Source organism: Oncorhynchus masou, chromosome 18, assembly GCF_036934945.1.
Source record: "Oncorhynchus masou masou isolate Uvic2021 chromosome 18, UVic_Omas_1.1, whole genome shotgun sequence".
NCBI classification, from domain to species: domain Eukaryota; kingdom Metazoa; phylum Chordata; class Actinopteri; order Salmoniformes; family Salmonidae; genus Oncorhynchus; species Oncorhynchus masou.
Window position 1 is genome coordinate 15,100,046 of NC_088229.1, and position 15,259 is coordinate 15,115,304.

At 57.6% G+C, this 15,259-nt stretch overlaps 1 protein-coding gene across 1 annotated transcript in view; it reads right to left on the reverse strand.

The window, feature by feature from the left end:
* LOC135504038 (nuclear receptor subfamily 1 group D member 2-like) overlaps positions 1 to 15,259 on the reverse strand; it is a 44,042-nt gene that overhangs the window by 4,294 nt on the left and 24,489 nt on the right. The window lies entirely within an intron of this gene.

Consider the following 15,259-nt stretch of genomic DNA (forward strand, 5'->3'; position numbering starts at 1 on the left):
GTAGACTTCATACGGCAGTCCTGCCTCATGAGAGTTCTCCAACCAAGCCAGCACAATGCATGAGGCAAAATGTAAATAATGTATAAGAATGATTAATAAGAGTGCAATCATGAAGGTATGTTGTAGAAACAATCTAACTTATAGTGTTTGAGGGAAAAATAAGATACTGCACTAAGCTATGACATTGGAGGAGTTATTTGTGTGTTGCTTTAGTTACAGATGTGAACATCTGTGGTAAAGATCCAATGCAGCCTTTTTTTAAATCTCAATATCAAATCATTTCTGGGGAACAATTAAGTACCTTGCTGTGATTGTTTTCAATTCAAATTGAAAAAAATAAGAAAAAAATTGCTTCTGGGGGTGCTTTGCTGCAGGAGGGACTGGTGCACTTCACAAAATAGATGGCATCATGAGGGAGGAAAATTATGCGGATACATTGAAGCAACATCTCAAGACATCAGTCAGGAAGTTAAAGCTTGGTCGCAAATGGGTCTTCCAACTGGACAATGACCCCAAGCATACTTCCAAAGTTGTGGCAAAATGGCTTAAGGACAACAAAGTCAAGGTATTGGAGTGGCCATCACAAAGCCCTGACCTCAATACTATAGAACATTTGTGGGCAGAACTGAAAAAGCGTGTGCAAGCAAGGAGGCCGACAAACCTGACTCTGTTACACCAGCTCTGTCAGGAGGAATGGGCCAAAATTCACCCAACTTATTATGGGAAGCTTGTAGAAGGCTACCAGACACGTTTGACCCAAGTTAATCAATTTAAAGGTAATGCTACCAAATACTGATTGAGTGTATGTAAACTTCTGACCCACTGGGAATGTGATGAAAGAAATAAAAGCTGAAATAAATCATTCTCTCTACTATTATTCTGACATTTCACATTCTTAAAATAAAGTGGTGATCCTAACTGACCTAACACAGGGAATTTTTACTAGGATTAAATGTCAGGAGTTTTATGAAAAACTGAGTTTAAATTAATTTGGCTAAGTTGTATGTAAACTTCCGACTTCAACTGTATATAATAAACACAGGATATTCATGTTTTTTACTGCACTGGGCCTTTAATATATCTGGCATCAATACATGATCGGTTGGGTCTCTGCACTGTCCCGAAAGATCATAGACCTAGATCGAGCTAAAGGGCTATACACAGTGGCATGAGGTTAGAGGAGATCTGCTATGTTAGTTAATATGGATTTACTATTATATGGCAAGAAATGATTCTGTAGCGTCTCGTCATTACAGTATGGACTGTATCTTTAAGAAGACTAACTGGTTTCAGGGAGGGAAAGTATGCCACTACTGTGCCAACTGACTGAAATATCTGCCTTGCCTATACGGTATCATAACACACAGAATCACACATCATCAGGCTCCTGAGAATTTAGGGCGTATTCTTTCATGTGGACTGCAGGCAGTTGACTGAGGTTTTCCTGTTTTCGCAACAGTTGCAGCAGAAGGAAAGAGGTTTCTAGGTTGCGGTTCTTGACAATTGCAAGAACATATTTTCTAATAGGGTCAATATGAGTGTTTGTTCCCTTAAAAAAACTCTAAACTACCCTCGTTTCTTGTACTCAACCTTTGAGCAACCAAACTGTCGACCGCATGCATAAATCACGCTTGGTTCTCTCATAGATTAAGCAATATAGAGAACTAGAGATAACTTCAACAATACTGACAGGAAGAGTAGGAGACAGGCAAACTATTCCAACGAAGTCACGAGGAACAACTATTTTTGCTATGCTTTTTTTAGATAAACCGAAACGTATTCTCGTAATCTGCTATGATGGGGCAATTTATCAATATTTTGCTTATTAAGACTAAAAGCGTAGGATACGATTGATTAATTGCGTGTCACGGACAGGCTGTTTTGTTCCTGCCTCTCAAGCTTAATTGTTTGCTGTATCCCTAATTAATTCCACAAGATGTTATAAGGGCAAACAGTACACAAGGTAATCAAGTTGCCCCTGTTCCAATTTCCCAAAATAATTCCTGTTTACTGCAGTTTTCTGGATGAAAGAGAGCTTCTGGGACTGCAAGGCTCCTGTTCTCATAAATCACTGTCGGAGAGGAGAGTGGGATGGGGGTGAGGAGAGTGGGATGGAGGAGAGGAGAGTGGGATGGGGGTGAGGAGAGTGGGATGGAGGAGAGGAGAGTGGGATGGAGGAAGAGCACAGGAGGAAAGTGGGAAGGAGGAGAGGAGAGTGTGATGTAGGCGGAGGAGAGTGGGATGGAGGAGAGGAGAGTGGGATGTAGGCAGAGGAGAGTGTGATGGAGGAGAGGAGTGGGATGGGGGCAGAGGAGAGTGGGATGCAGGAGAGTGGGATGGAGGGAGGGGAGAGTGGGATGGGGAGGGGAGTGTGATGTAGGCAGAGGAGAGTGGGATGCAGGGAGTGGGATGGAGGGAGGGGAGAGTGTGATGGAGGAGAGGGGAGTGTGATGTGGGCGGAGGAGAGTGGGATGGAGGAGAGGAGAGTGGGATGTAGGCAGAGGAGAGTGTGATGTAGGCGGAGGAGAGTGGGATGGAGGAGAGGAGAGTGGGATGGAGGAGAGGAGAGTGTGATGTAGGCGGAGGAGAGTGGGATGGAGGAGAGGAGAGTGGGATGTAGGCAGAGGAGAGTGTGATGGAGGAGAGGAGAGTGTGATGTAGGCAGAGGAGAGTGGGATGCAGGAGAGTGGGATGTGTGATGGAGGAGAGGGGAGTGTGATGTAGGCAGAGGAGAGTGGGATGCAGGAGAGTGTGATGTAGGCAGAGGAGAGTGTGATGTAGGCAGAGGAGAGTGGGATGGAGGAGAGGGGAGTGTGATGTAGGCAGAGGAGAGTGGGATGGAGGAGAGGAGAGTGTGATGTAGGCAGAGGAGAGTGGGATGGAGGAGAGGAGAGTGTGATGTAGGCGGAGGAGAGTGATGAGGAGAGTGGGATGTAGGCAGAGGAGAGTGTGATGGAGGAGAGGAGAGTGTGATGTAGGCAGAGGAGAGTGGGATGCAGGAGAGTGGGATGGAGGGAGGGGAGAGTGTGATGGAGGAGAGGGGAGTGTGATGTAGGCAGAGGAGAGTGGGATGCAGGAGAGTGGGATGGAGGGAGGGGAGAGTGTGATGGAGGAGAGGGGAGTGTGATGTAGGCGGAGGAGAGTGGGATGGAGGAGAGGAGAGTGGGATGTAGGCAGAGGAGAGTGGGATGGAGGAGAGGGGAGTGTGATGGAGGAGAGGAGAGTGTGATGTAGGCGGAGGAGAGTGGGATGGAGGAGAGGAGAGTGGGATGTAGGCAGAGGAGAGTGTGATGGAGGAGAGGAGAGTGGGATGGAGGAGAGGAGAGTGTGATGTAGGCGGAGGAGAGTGGGATGGAGGAGAGGAGAGTGGGATGGAGGAGAGGAGAGTGTGATGTAGGCGGAGGAGAGTGGGATGGAGGAGAGGAGAGTGGGATGTAGGCAGAGGAGAGTGTGATGGAGGAGAGGAGAGTGTGATGTAGGCAGAGGAGAGTGGGATGCAGGAGAGTGGGATGGAGGGAGGGGAGAGTGTGATGGAGGAGAGGGGAGTGTGATGTAGGCAGAGGAGAGTGGGATGCAGGAGAGTGTGATGTAGGCAGAGGAGAGTGTGATGGAGGAGAGGGGAGTGTGATGTAGGCAGAGGAGAGTGGGATGGAGGAGAGGGAGTGTGATGTAGGCAGAGGAGAGTGGGATGGAGGAGAGGGGAGTGTGATGTAGGCAGAGGAGAGTGTGATGGAGGAGAGGGGAGTGTGATGTAGGCGGAGGAGAGTGTGATGGAGGAGAGGGGAGTGTGATGTAGGCGGAGGAGAGTGTGATGGAGGAGAGGGGGGAGTGTGATGTAGGCGGAGGGAGTGTGATGGAGGAGAGGGGAGTGTGATGTGGGAGTGTGATGGAGGGAGGGAGTGTGATGTAGGCAGAGGAGAGTGTGATGGAGGAGAGGGGAGTGTGATGTAGGCAGAGGAGAGTGTGATGGAGGAGAGGGGAGTGTGATGTAGGCGGAGGAGAGTGTGATGGAGGAGAGGGGAGTGTGATGTAGGCGGAGGAGAGTGTGATGGAGGAGAGGGGAGTGTGATGTAGGCAGAGGAGAGTGTGATGGAGGAGAGGGGAGTGTGATGTAGGCGGAGGAGAGTGTGATGGAGGAGAGGGGAGTGTGATGTAGGCAGAGGAGAGTGTGATGGAGGAGAGGGGAGTGTGATGTAGGCAGAGGAGAGTGGGATGGAGGAGAGGAGAGTGTGATGGAGGAGAGGAGAGTGTGATGTAGGCAGAGGAGAGTGTGATGGAGGAGAGGGGAGTGTGATGTAGGCAGAGGAGAGTGGGATGGAGGAGAGGAGAGTGTGATGTAGGCAGAGGAGAGTGTGATGGAGGAGAGGGGAGTGTGATGTAGGCAGAGGAGAGTGGGATGGAGGAGAGGAGAGTGTGATGTAGGCAGAGGAGAGTGGGATGGAGGAGAGGAGAGTGTGATGTAGGCAGAGGAGAGTGGGATGGAGGGAGAGGAGAGTGGATGTAGGCAGAGGAGAGTGGGATGGAGGAGAGGGGGAGTGTGATGTAGGCAGAGGAGAGTGGGATGGAGGAGAGGAGAGTGTGATGTAGGCAGAGGAGAGTGGGATGGAGGAGAGGGGAGTGTGATGTAGGGAGTGTGATGGAGGAGAGGGGAGTGTGATGTAGGCGGAGGAGAGTGTGATGGAGGGAGGGGAGTGTGATGTAGGCGGAGGAGAGTGTGATGGAGGAGAGGGGAGTGTGATGTAGGCGGAGGAGAGTGTGATGGAGGAGAGGGGAGTGTGATGAGGCGGAGGAGAGTGTGATGGAGGGAGGGGAGTGTGATGTAGGCAGAGGAGAGTGTGATGGAGGGAGGGGAGTGTGATGTAGGCAGAGGAGAGTGTGATGGAGGGAGAGTGTGATGTAGGCGGAGGAGAGTGTGATGGAGGAGAGGGAGTGTGATGTAGGCGGAGGAGAGTGTGATGGAGGAGAGGGGGAGTGTGATGTAGGCAGAGGAGAGTGTGATGGAGGGAGGGGAGTGTGATGATGGCGGAGGAGAGTGTGATGGAGGAGAGGGGAGTGTGATGTAGGCAGAGGAGAGTGTGATGGAGGAGAGGGGAGTGTGATGGAGGCAGAGGAGAGTGGGATGGAGGGAGGAGAGTGTGATGGAGGAGAGGAGAGTGTGATGTAGGCAGAGGAGAGTGTGATGGAGGGAGAGGGAGTGTGATGGGCAGAGGAGAGTGGGATGGAGGAGAGGAGAGTGTGATGTAGGCGGAGGAGAGTGTGATGGAGGAGAGGGGAGTGTGATGAGGCGGAGGAGAGTGTGATGGAGGAGAGGGGAGTGTGATGTAGGCGGAGGAGAGTGTGATGGAGGAGAGGGAGTGTGATGTAGGCGGAGGAGAGTGTGATGGAGGGAGGGGAGTGTGATGTAGGCAGAGGAGAGTGGATGGAGGAGAGGGAGTGTGATGTAGGCAGAGGAGAGTGTGATGGAGGAGAGGGGAGTGTGATGTAGGCGGAGGGAGTGTGATGGAGGAGAGGAGAGTGTGATGTAGGCAGAGGAGAGTGGGATGGAGGAGAGGAGAGTGTGATGTAGGCAGAGGAGAGTGTGGGATGGAGGAGAGGGGAGTGTGGAGGCAGAGGAGAGTGGGATGGAGGAGAGGAGAGTGTGATGGAGGCAGAGGAGAGTGGGATGGAGGAGAGGAGGAGTGTGATGGAGGCAGAGGAGAGTGGGATGGAGGGGAGGGAGTGTGATGTAGGCAGAGGAGAGTGGGATGGAGGAGAGGGAGTGTGATGTAGGCAGAGGAGAGTGGGATGGAGGAGAGGAGAGTGTGATGTAGGCAGAGGAGAGTGGGATGGAGGAGAGGAGAGTGTGATGTAGGCAGAGGAGAGTGGGATGGAGGAGAGGGGAGTGTGATGTAGGCGGAGGAGAGTGGGATGGAGGAGAGGAGAGTGTGATGTAGGCAGAGGAGAGGGTGATGGAGTGAGGGGAGAGTGTGATGGGGGAAGAGGCGAGTGTGATGGAGGAGAGGAGAGTGGGATGCAGGAGAGTGGGATGGAGGGAGGGGAGAGTGTGATATAGGCAGAGGAGAGTGTGATGGAGGGAGGGGAGAGTGTGATGTGGGAGAGGAGAGTGGGATGGAGGAGAGTGGGATGGAGGAGAGGAGAGTGGGATGGAGGGAGAGGAGAGTGGGATGGAGGAGAGGAGAGTGGGATGGTGGAGAGGAGAGTGTGATGGAGAGGAGAGGAGAGTGGGATGGAGGGAGAGGAGAGTGGGATGGAGGGAGATGAGAGTGGGATGGAGGAGAGTGGGATGGAGGAGAGGAGAGTGGGATGGAGGGAGAGGAGAGTGGGACGGAGGAGAGTGGGATGGAGTGAGAGGATAGTGGGATGGAGGAGAGGAGAGTGGGATGGAGGCAGAGGAGAGTGGGATGGAGGGAGAGGAGAGTGGGATGGAGGAGAGTGGGATGGAGGAGAGTGGGATGGAGGAGAGAGGGATGGATGGGGAGAGGAGAGTGGGATGGAGGAGAGGAGAGTGGGATGGTGGAGAGGAGAGTGGGATGAAGGAGAAGAGAGTAGGATGGAGGGAGAGGAGAGTGTGATGGAGAGGAGAGGAGAGTGGGATGGAGGGAGAGGAGAGTGGGATGGAGGGAGATGAGAGTGGGATGGAGGAGAGTGGGATGGAGGAGAGGAGAGTGGGATGGAGGGAGAGGAGAGTGGGACGGAGGGAGTGGGATGGATGGAGAGGAGAGTGGGATGGAGGGAGAGGAGAGTGGGATGGAGGAGAGGAGAGTGGGATGGAGGGAGAGGAGAGTGGGATGGAGGAGAGGAGAGTGGGATGGAGGGAGAGGAGAGTGGGATGGAGGGAGAGGAGAGTGGGATGGAGGAGAGGAGTGTGGGATGGAGGGAGAGGAGAGTGGGATGGAGGAGAGTGGGATGGAGGAGAGGAGTGTGGGATGGAGGGAGAGGAGAGTGGGACGGAGGAGAGTGGGATGGAGGGAGAGGATGGAGGGGAGGAGAGTGGGATGGAGGAGAGGAGAGTGGGATGGAGGAGAGGGAGAGTGGGATGGAGGGAGAGGAGAGTGGGATGGAGGAGAGGAGAGTGGGATGGAGGGAGGAGAGGAGAGTGATGGGAGGTGGGATGGAGGAGAGGAGAGTGGGATGGAGGGAGGAGTGTGGGATGGAGGGAGAGGATGGAGTGGGATGGAGGAGAGGAGAGTGGGATGGGAGAGGAGAGTGGGATGGGATGGATGGAGGAGAGGAGAGTGGGATGGAGGAGAGGAGAGTGGGATGGAGGAGAGGGGAGTGTGATGTGGAGGAGGGAGGAGAGTGGGATGGAGGAGAGGAGAGTGGGATGGAGGCAGAGGAGAGTGGGATGGAGGAGAGGAGAGTGGATGTGCAGGGAGAGTGGGATGGAGGGGATGGAGGAGGAGAGTGGGATGGAGGAGAGGAGAGTGGGATGGAGAGGAGAGTGGGATGGAGGGAGAGGAGAGTGTGATGGATGGAGGAGGGGGATGTGGGAGGAGAGTGGGATGGAGGAGAGTGGGATGGAGGAGAGGAGAGTGGGATGGAGGAGAGGAGAGTGGGATGGAGGAGGGGGAGAGTGTGATGGATGGGATGGAGGGAGAGTGGGATGGAGGAGAGGAGAGTGGGATGCAGGAGAGTGGGATGGAGAGTGGGATGGGGGAGAGTGTGGGGATGGGAGAGGAGAGTGTGATGGAGGGGGGGGAGAGTGGGATGGAGGGAGAGGAGAGTGGGATGGAGGAGAGTGGGATGGATGGAGAGGAGAGTGGGATGGAGGGAGAGGAGAGTGGGATGGAGGAGAGGAGAGTGGGATGGAGAGGAGAGTGTGATGGGAGGAGAGTGGGATGGAGGGAGAGGAGAGTGGGATGGGATGGAGTGGGATGGATGAGAGTGGGATGGAGGGAGAGTGGGATGGAGGAGAGGAGAGTGGGATGGAGGGATGGAGGGAGAGGAGAGTGGGATGGAGAGAGGAGAGTGGGATGGAGGAGAGGGAGTGGGATGGAGGAGAGGAGAGTGGGATGGAGGGAGAGGAGAGTGGGATGGAGGAGGGGAGAGTGGGATGGAGGAGAGTGGGATGGAGGAGAGGAGAGTGGGATGGAGGGAGAGGAGAGTGGGATGGAGGGAGAGAGTGGGATGGTGGAGAGGAGAGTGGGATGGAGGAGAGGAGAGTGGGATGGATGGGGAGAGGAGAGTGGGTGATGGGATGGAGGGAGAGGAGAGTGGGATGGAGGGAGAGGAGAGTGGGATGGAGGGAGAGGAGAGTGGGATGGAGGGAGTGGGATGGAGGAGAGGAGAGTGGGATGGAGGGGAGGGAGTGGGACGGAGGAGAGTGAGTGGGATGGAGGAGAGGATAGTGGGATGGAGGAGAGTGGGATGGAGGCAGAGGAGAGTGGGATGGAGGGAGAGGAGAGTGGGATGGAGGAGAGGAGAGTGGGATGGAGGGAGAGGAGAGTGGGATGGAGGTAGAGGAGAGGAGAGTAGGATGGAGGAGAGGAGTGTGGGATGGAGGGAGAGGAGAGTGGGATGGAGGAGAGTGGGATGGAGGAGAGGAGAGTGGGATGGAGGGAGAGGAGAGTGGGATGGAGTGGGATGGAGGGAGAGTGGGATGGAGGGAGAGGAGAGTGGGATGGAGTGGGATGGAGGAGAGTGGGAGTGGGATGGAGGGAGGAGAGTGGGATGGAGGAGAGGAGAGTGGGATGGAGGAGAGGAGAGTGGGATGGAGGAGAGTGGGATGGAGGAGAGAGTGGGATGGAGGAGAGGAGAGTGGGATGGAGGGAGAGGAGAGTGGGATGGATGGGAGAGTGGGATGGAGGAGAGGAGAGTGGGATGGAGTGGGATGGAGAGGAGAGTGGGATGGAGGGAGAGGAGAGGAGTGGGATGGAGGAGAGTGGGATGGAGGGAGAGGGAGAGTGGGATGGATGGGGAGAGGGAGAGTGGGATGGAGGGAGAGGAGAGTGGGATGGAGGGAGAGGAGAGTGGGATGGAGGGAGAGGAGAGTGGGATGGAGGAGAGTGGGATGGAGGAGAGGGAGTGGGATGGAGGGAGAGTGGGATGGAGGGTGGGATGGGGAGAGTGGGATGGAGGAGAGGAGAGTGGGATGGAGGAGAGGAGAGTGGGATGGAGGGAGAGGAGAGTGGGATGGAGAGGAGATGGGAGAGTGGGATGGAGGAGGGGTGAGTGGGATGGAGGGAGGGGGATGGTGGGATGGAGGGAGAGGAGAGTGGGATGGAGGGAGAGGGAGAGAGTGGGATGGAGGGAGAGGAGAGTGGGATGGAGGGAGAGGAGAGTGGGATGGGATGGGATGGAGGAGAGGAGAGTGGGATGGAGGGAGTGGGATGGGGGAGGAGTGGGATGGAGGGAGAGGAGAGTGGGATGGAGGGAGTGGGATGGAGGGAGGAGAGTGGGATGGAGGGAGAGGAGAGTGGGATGGAGGGAGGAGAGTGGGATGGAGGAGAGGAGAGTGGGATGGAGGGAGAGTGGGATGGGGGAGTGGGATGGAGGGAGAGTGGGATGGAGGAGAGAGGAGATGGGATGGAGGGAGTGGGATGGAGGAGAGTGGGATGGAGGGGGGATGGAGAGTGTGATGGAGGGATGGAGGGAGGAGAGTGGGATGAGTGGGATGGAGGGAGAGGAGAGTGGGATGGAGGAGAGGAGAGTGGGATGGAGGGAGTGGGAGTGGGATGGAGGAGAGGAGAGTGGGATGGAGGGAGGGGAGAGTGGGATGGAGGAGAGGAGAGTGGGGTGGAGATGGGAGGAGGGAGGGAGAGTGGGATGGAGGAGAGGAGAGTGGGATGGGATGGGGATGGAGGGAGAGTGGGATGGATGGGAGGAGAGTGGGATGGTGGGATGGAGGGGAGGGAGAGGAGAGTGGGATGGGAGGGGAGGAGTGGGATGGAGGAGAGGGAGTGGGAGGAGAGTGGGATGGAGGAGAGGAGAGTGGGATGGAGGGAGAGGAGAGTGGGATGGAGGAGATGGGATGGATGGAGGGAGAGGAGAGTGGGATGGAGGGGAGGAGAGTGGGATGGAGGAGAGGAGAGTGGGATGGAGGAGAGGAGAGTGGGATGGAGGAGAGGAGAGTGGGATGGAGGAGAGGAGAGTGGGATGGAGGAGAGTGGGAGGAGGAGAGTGGGATGGAGGGAGAGGAGAGTGGGATGGAGGGAGATGGAGGAGAGGAGAGTGGGATGGAGAGTGGGATGGAGGGAGGAGAGTGGGATGGAGGGAGAGGAGAGTGGGATGGGAGGGAGGAGAGTGGGATGGAGATGAGAGGGTGGGAGTGGGATGGAGGAGAGGAGAGTGGGATGGAGGAGAGGAGAGTGGGATGGAGGGAGAGGAGAGTGGGATGGAGGGAGAGGGATGGAGGGAGAGGGAGTGGGAGGGAGTGGGATGGAGGAGAGGATGGAGAGTGGGATGGAGTGTGGGATGGAGGGAGAGGAGAGTGGGATGGAGGAGAGTGGGATGGAGGAGAGGAGAGTGGGATGGAGAGTGGATGGGGAGGGAGTGGGATGGAGGAGAGTGGGATGGAGGAGAGGAGAGTGGGATGGAGAGGAGAGTGGGATGGAGTGGGATGGGATGGAGTGGGATGGAGGAGGAGAGTGGGATGGAGGAGAGGAGAGTGGGATGGAGGGAGAGGAGAGTGGGATGGAGTGGGATGGAGGAGAGTAGGATGGAGGAGAGGAGTGTGGGATGGAGGGAGAGGAGAGTGGGATGGAGGAGAGTGGGATGGAGGAGAGGAGAGTGGGATGGAGGGAGAGGAGAGTGGGACGGAGGAGAGTGGGATGGAGGGAGAGGATAGTGGGATGGAGGAGAGGAGAGTGGGATGGAGGGAGAGGTGGGATGGAGGAGAGGAGAGTGGGATGGAGGGAGAGGAGAGTGGGATGGAGGAGAGGAGAGTGGGATGGAGGGAGAGGGAGAGGGAGTGGGAGGAGAGTGGGATGGAGGGAGTGGGATGGAGGGGAGGAGAGTGGGATGGTGGGGAGAGTGGGATGGAGAGGAGAGTGGGATGGAGGAGAGTGGGATGGAGGAGAGGAGAGTGGGATGAGAGTGGGATGGAGGAGAGTGGGATGGAGGGAGAGGAGTGGGAGAGTGGGATGAGAGTGGGATGGAGTGGGATGGAGGAGAGGGGAGTGGGATGGAGGAGAGGAGAGTGGGATGGAGGGGAGGAGTGGGATGGAGGGAGAGGGAGTGGGATGGAGGAGAGGAGAGTGGGATGGAGAGGGAGGGAGTGGGAGAGTGGGATGGATGGAGGAGAGGAGAGTGGGATGGAGGGAGAGGAGAGTGGGATGGAGGAGAGGAGAGTGGGATGGGAGAGTGGGATGGGAGAGTGGGATGGAGGGAGAGGAGAGTGGGATGGAGGAGAGGAGAGTGGGATGGAGGATGGAGGAGAGTGGGATGGAGGGAGAGGAGAGTGGATGGAGGAGAGAGTGGGATGGGATGGAGGAGGAGTGGGATGGGGAGAGGAGAGTGGGATGGGGAGAGGGAGTGGGATGGAGGAGAGTGGGATGGAGGGAGAGGAGAGTGGGATGGGAGTGGGATGGAGGGAGAGTGGGATGGAGGTGGGATGGGATGGGGGAGAGGAGAGTGGGATGGAGGAGAGGGAGAGTGGGATGGAGGAGAGGAGAGTGGGATGGAGGAGAGTGGGAGGAGAGGAGAGTGGGATGGAGGGAGAGGAGAGTGGGATGGAGGGAGAGGAGAGTGGGATGGAGGGAGAGGAGAGTGGGATGGGATGGAGGAGAGGAGAGTGGGATGGAGGATGGAGGGAGTGGGAGGGGAGTGGGATGGAGGAGAGGAGAGTGGGATGGAGGGGAGAGGAGAGTGGGATGGAGGAGAGTGGGATGGAGGAGAGGAGAGTGGGATGGAGGGAGAGGAGAGTGGGATGGAGGAGAGGAGAGTGGGATGGAGGAGAGGAGAGTGGGATGGAGGGAGAGTGAGTGGGATGGAGGAGAGGAGAGTGGGATGGAGGAGAGGAGAGGGATGGAGGGAGAGGAGTGGGAGTGGGATGGGGAGATGGAGGGGTGGGAGTGGGATGGAGTGGGATGGGATGGAGGGAGAGGAGAGTGGGATGGAGGAGAGGAGAGTGGGATGGAGGGAGAGGAGAGTGGGATGGAGGGGAGTGGGATGGAGGAGGTGGGATGGAGGGAGAGGAGAGAGTGGGTGGGATGGAGGAGAGGAGAGTGGGATGGAGTGGGATGGAGGAGAGTGGGATGGAGGAGAGGAGAGTGGGATGGAGGGAGAGGAGAGTGGGATGGAGGAGAGTGGGATGGAGGAGGAGAGTGGGATGGAGGGAGAGTGGGATGGAGGAGAGGAGAGTGGGATGGAGGAGAGGAGAGTGGGATGGAGGGAGAGGAGAGTGGGATGGAGGGAGAGTGGGATGGAGGGAGAGGAGAGTGGGATGGAGGGAGAGGAGAGTGGGAGGAGGGAGGGAGGAGAGTGGGATGGGGGGAGGAGAGTGGGATGGAGGAGAGTGGGATGGAGGGAGGAGAGTGGGATGGAGGGAGAGTGGGATGGGGATGGAGGAGAGTGGGATGGAGGGAGAGGAGTGGGATGGAGGAGTGGGGAGAGTGGGATGGAGGGAGAGGAGAGTGGGATGGAGGGAGAGGAGAGTGGGATGGAGGAGAGGAGAGTGGGATGGAGGGAGAGGAGAGTGGGATGGAGGGAGAGTGGGAGAGGGAGGAGTGGGATGGAGGAGAGGGGAGTGTGGGATGGAGGGAGAGGAGAGTGGGAGGGAGGGAGAGTGGGATGGAGGAGAGGAGAGTGGGATGGAGGGAGAGGAGAGTGGGGGATGGAGGAGAGTGGGATGGGGGAGAGGAGAGTGGGATGGAGGAGAGGAGTGGGATGGAGGGAGAGGAGAGTGGGATGGAGGAGAGGAGAGTGGGATGGAGGGAGAGGAGAGTGGGATGGAGGAGAGGGAGAGTGGGATGGGAGGAGAGTGGGATGGAGGGAGTGGGAGGGAGTGGGATGGAGGAGAGGGAGAGTGGGATGGAGGGAGAGGAGAGGAGTGGGATGGAGGAGAGGAGAGTGGGATGGAGGGAGTGGGATGGAGAGGAGTGGGATGGGATGGAGAGGAGAGTGGGATGGAGAGGAGAGTGGGATGGAGGGAGAGGAGAGTGGGATGGAGGAGAGGGGAGAGAGTGGGATGGAGGGGAGAGTGGGATGGAGGAGAGGGAGTGGGATGGAGGGAGAGGAGAGTGGGATGGAGGGAGGAGTGGGATGGAGGAGAGGAGAGTGGGATGGAGGGAGAGGAGAGTGGGATGGAGAGAGGAGAGTGGATGGAGGCAGAGGAGAGTGGGATGGAGGAGAGGAGAGTGGGATGGAGGAGAGTGGGATGGAGGGAGAGGGAGTGGGATGGAGGAGAGGAGAGTGGGATGGAGGAGAGGAGAGTGGGATGGAGGAGAGGATGGAGTGGGATGGGGAGAGAGTGGGATGGAGGGAGAGGAGAGTGGATGGAGAGAGGAGAGTGGATGGAGGAGAGGAGAGGTGGGATGGAGGGAGAGTGGGATGGGGATGGAGGGAGAGGAGAGTGGGATGGGGGAGAGGGAGTGGGATGGGGAGAGGAGAGTGGGATGGAGGAGAGGAGTGGGATGGATGGAGGAGAGTGGGATGGAGGAGAGGAGAGTGGGATGGAGGGGGAGAGGAGAGTGGGATGGAGGAGAGTGGGATGGAGGAGAGGAGAGTGGGATGGAGGGAGAGGAGAGTGGGATGGAGGGAGTGGGATGGAGGGAGGGAGAGTGGGATGGAGGGGAGAGTGGGATGGAGGGAGAGGAGAGTGGGATGGAGGGAGAGGAGAGTGGGATGGGGGAAGAGGAGAGAGTGGGATGGGGAGAGGGAGAGTGGGATGGAGGAGAGGAGAGTGGGATGGAGGGAGAGGAGAGAGGGGATGGAGGGGAGAGTGGGATGGAGGGAGGAGAGTGGGATGGAGGGAGAGGAGAGTGGGATGGAGGGAGTGGGATGGGAGGATAGTGGGATGGAGGAGGGAGAGTGGGATGGAGGAGAGGAGAGTGGGATGGAGGAGAGTGGGATGGAGGGAGAGGAGAGTGGGATGGAGGAGAGGAGAGTGGGATGGAGGGAGAGGAGAGTGGGATGGAGGATGGAGTGGGATGGAGGAGAGAGGGATGGAGGAGAGGAGTGTGGGATGGAGGAGAGGGAGTGGGATGGAGGAGAGTGGGATGGAGGGAGGGGAGAGTGGGATGGAGGGAGAGGAGAGTGGGATGGAGGAGAGGAGAGTGGGATGGAGGGAGAGGAGAGTGGGATGGAGGAGAGGAGGAGTGGGATGGAGGGGAGGAGAGTGGGATGGAGGAGAGGAGAGTGGGATGGAGGGAGAGGAGAGTGGGATGGAGGAGAGGGAGTGGGATGGGGATGGAGGAGGAGAGTGGGATGGAGGAGGGAGAGGAGAGTGGGATGGAGGGAGAGTGGGATGGAGGGGAGGTGAGTGGGATGGAGGGGGAGAGGAGAGTGGGATGGAGGGAGAGGAGAGTGGGATGGAGGGAGAGGAGAGTGGGATGGAGGAGAGTGGGATGTGGGATGGAGGGAGAGTGGGATGGAGAGGGAGAGTGGGATGGAGAGGGAGAGTGGGATGGAGAGGAGAGTGGGATGGAGGAGAGGAGAGTGGGATGGAGGAGAGGAGAGTGGGATGGAGGAGAGTGGGATGGGAGAGGAGAGTGGGATGGAGGAGAGGAGAGTGGGAGGGGAGGAGAGTGGGATGGAGTGTGATGGAGGATGGAGGAGAGTGGGATGGAGGGAGGAGAGTGGGATGGAGGAGAGGAGTGGGATGGAGGCAGAGGAGAGTGGGATGGAGCGGAGGGAGAGTGGGATGGAGGAGAGTGGGATGGAGGGAGAGGAGAGTGTGATGGAGGGAGAGGGAGTGGGATGGGGGAGGAGAGTGTGATGGAGGGAGAGGAGAGTGGGATGGGGAGGAGAGTGGGGAGGGAGAGTGGGATGGGGGAGAGGAGAGTGGGATGGGGGAGAGGAGAGTGGGATGGAGGGAGGAGAGTGTGGGAGGAGAGGGATGGAGGAGAGGAGAGTGGATGGAGGGAGGAGAGTGGGATGGGGAGAGGAGAGTGGGATGGAGGGAGAGGAGAGTGGGATGGAGGAGAGTGGGATGGAGAGGGATGGAGGAGAGTGGGATGGAGGAGAGGAGAGTGGGATGGAGGGGAGGAGAGTGGGATGGAGGAGAGTGGGATGGAGGGAGAGGAGAGTGGGATGGAGGGGAGGAGTGTGGGATGGGAGGGAGTGGGATGGAGGGGGAGGGAGTGGGATGGAGGAGAGTGGG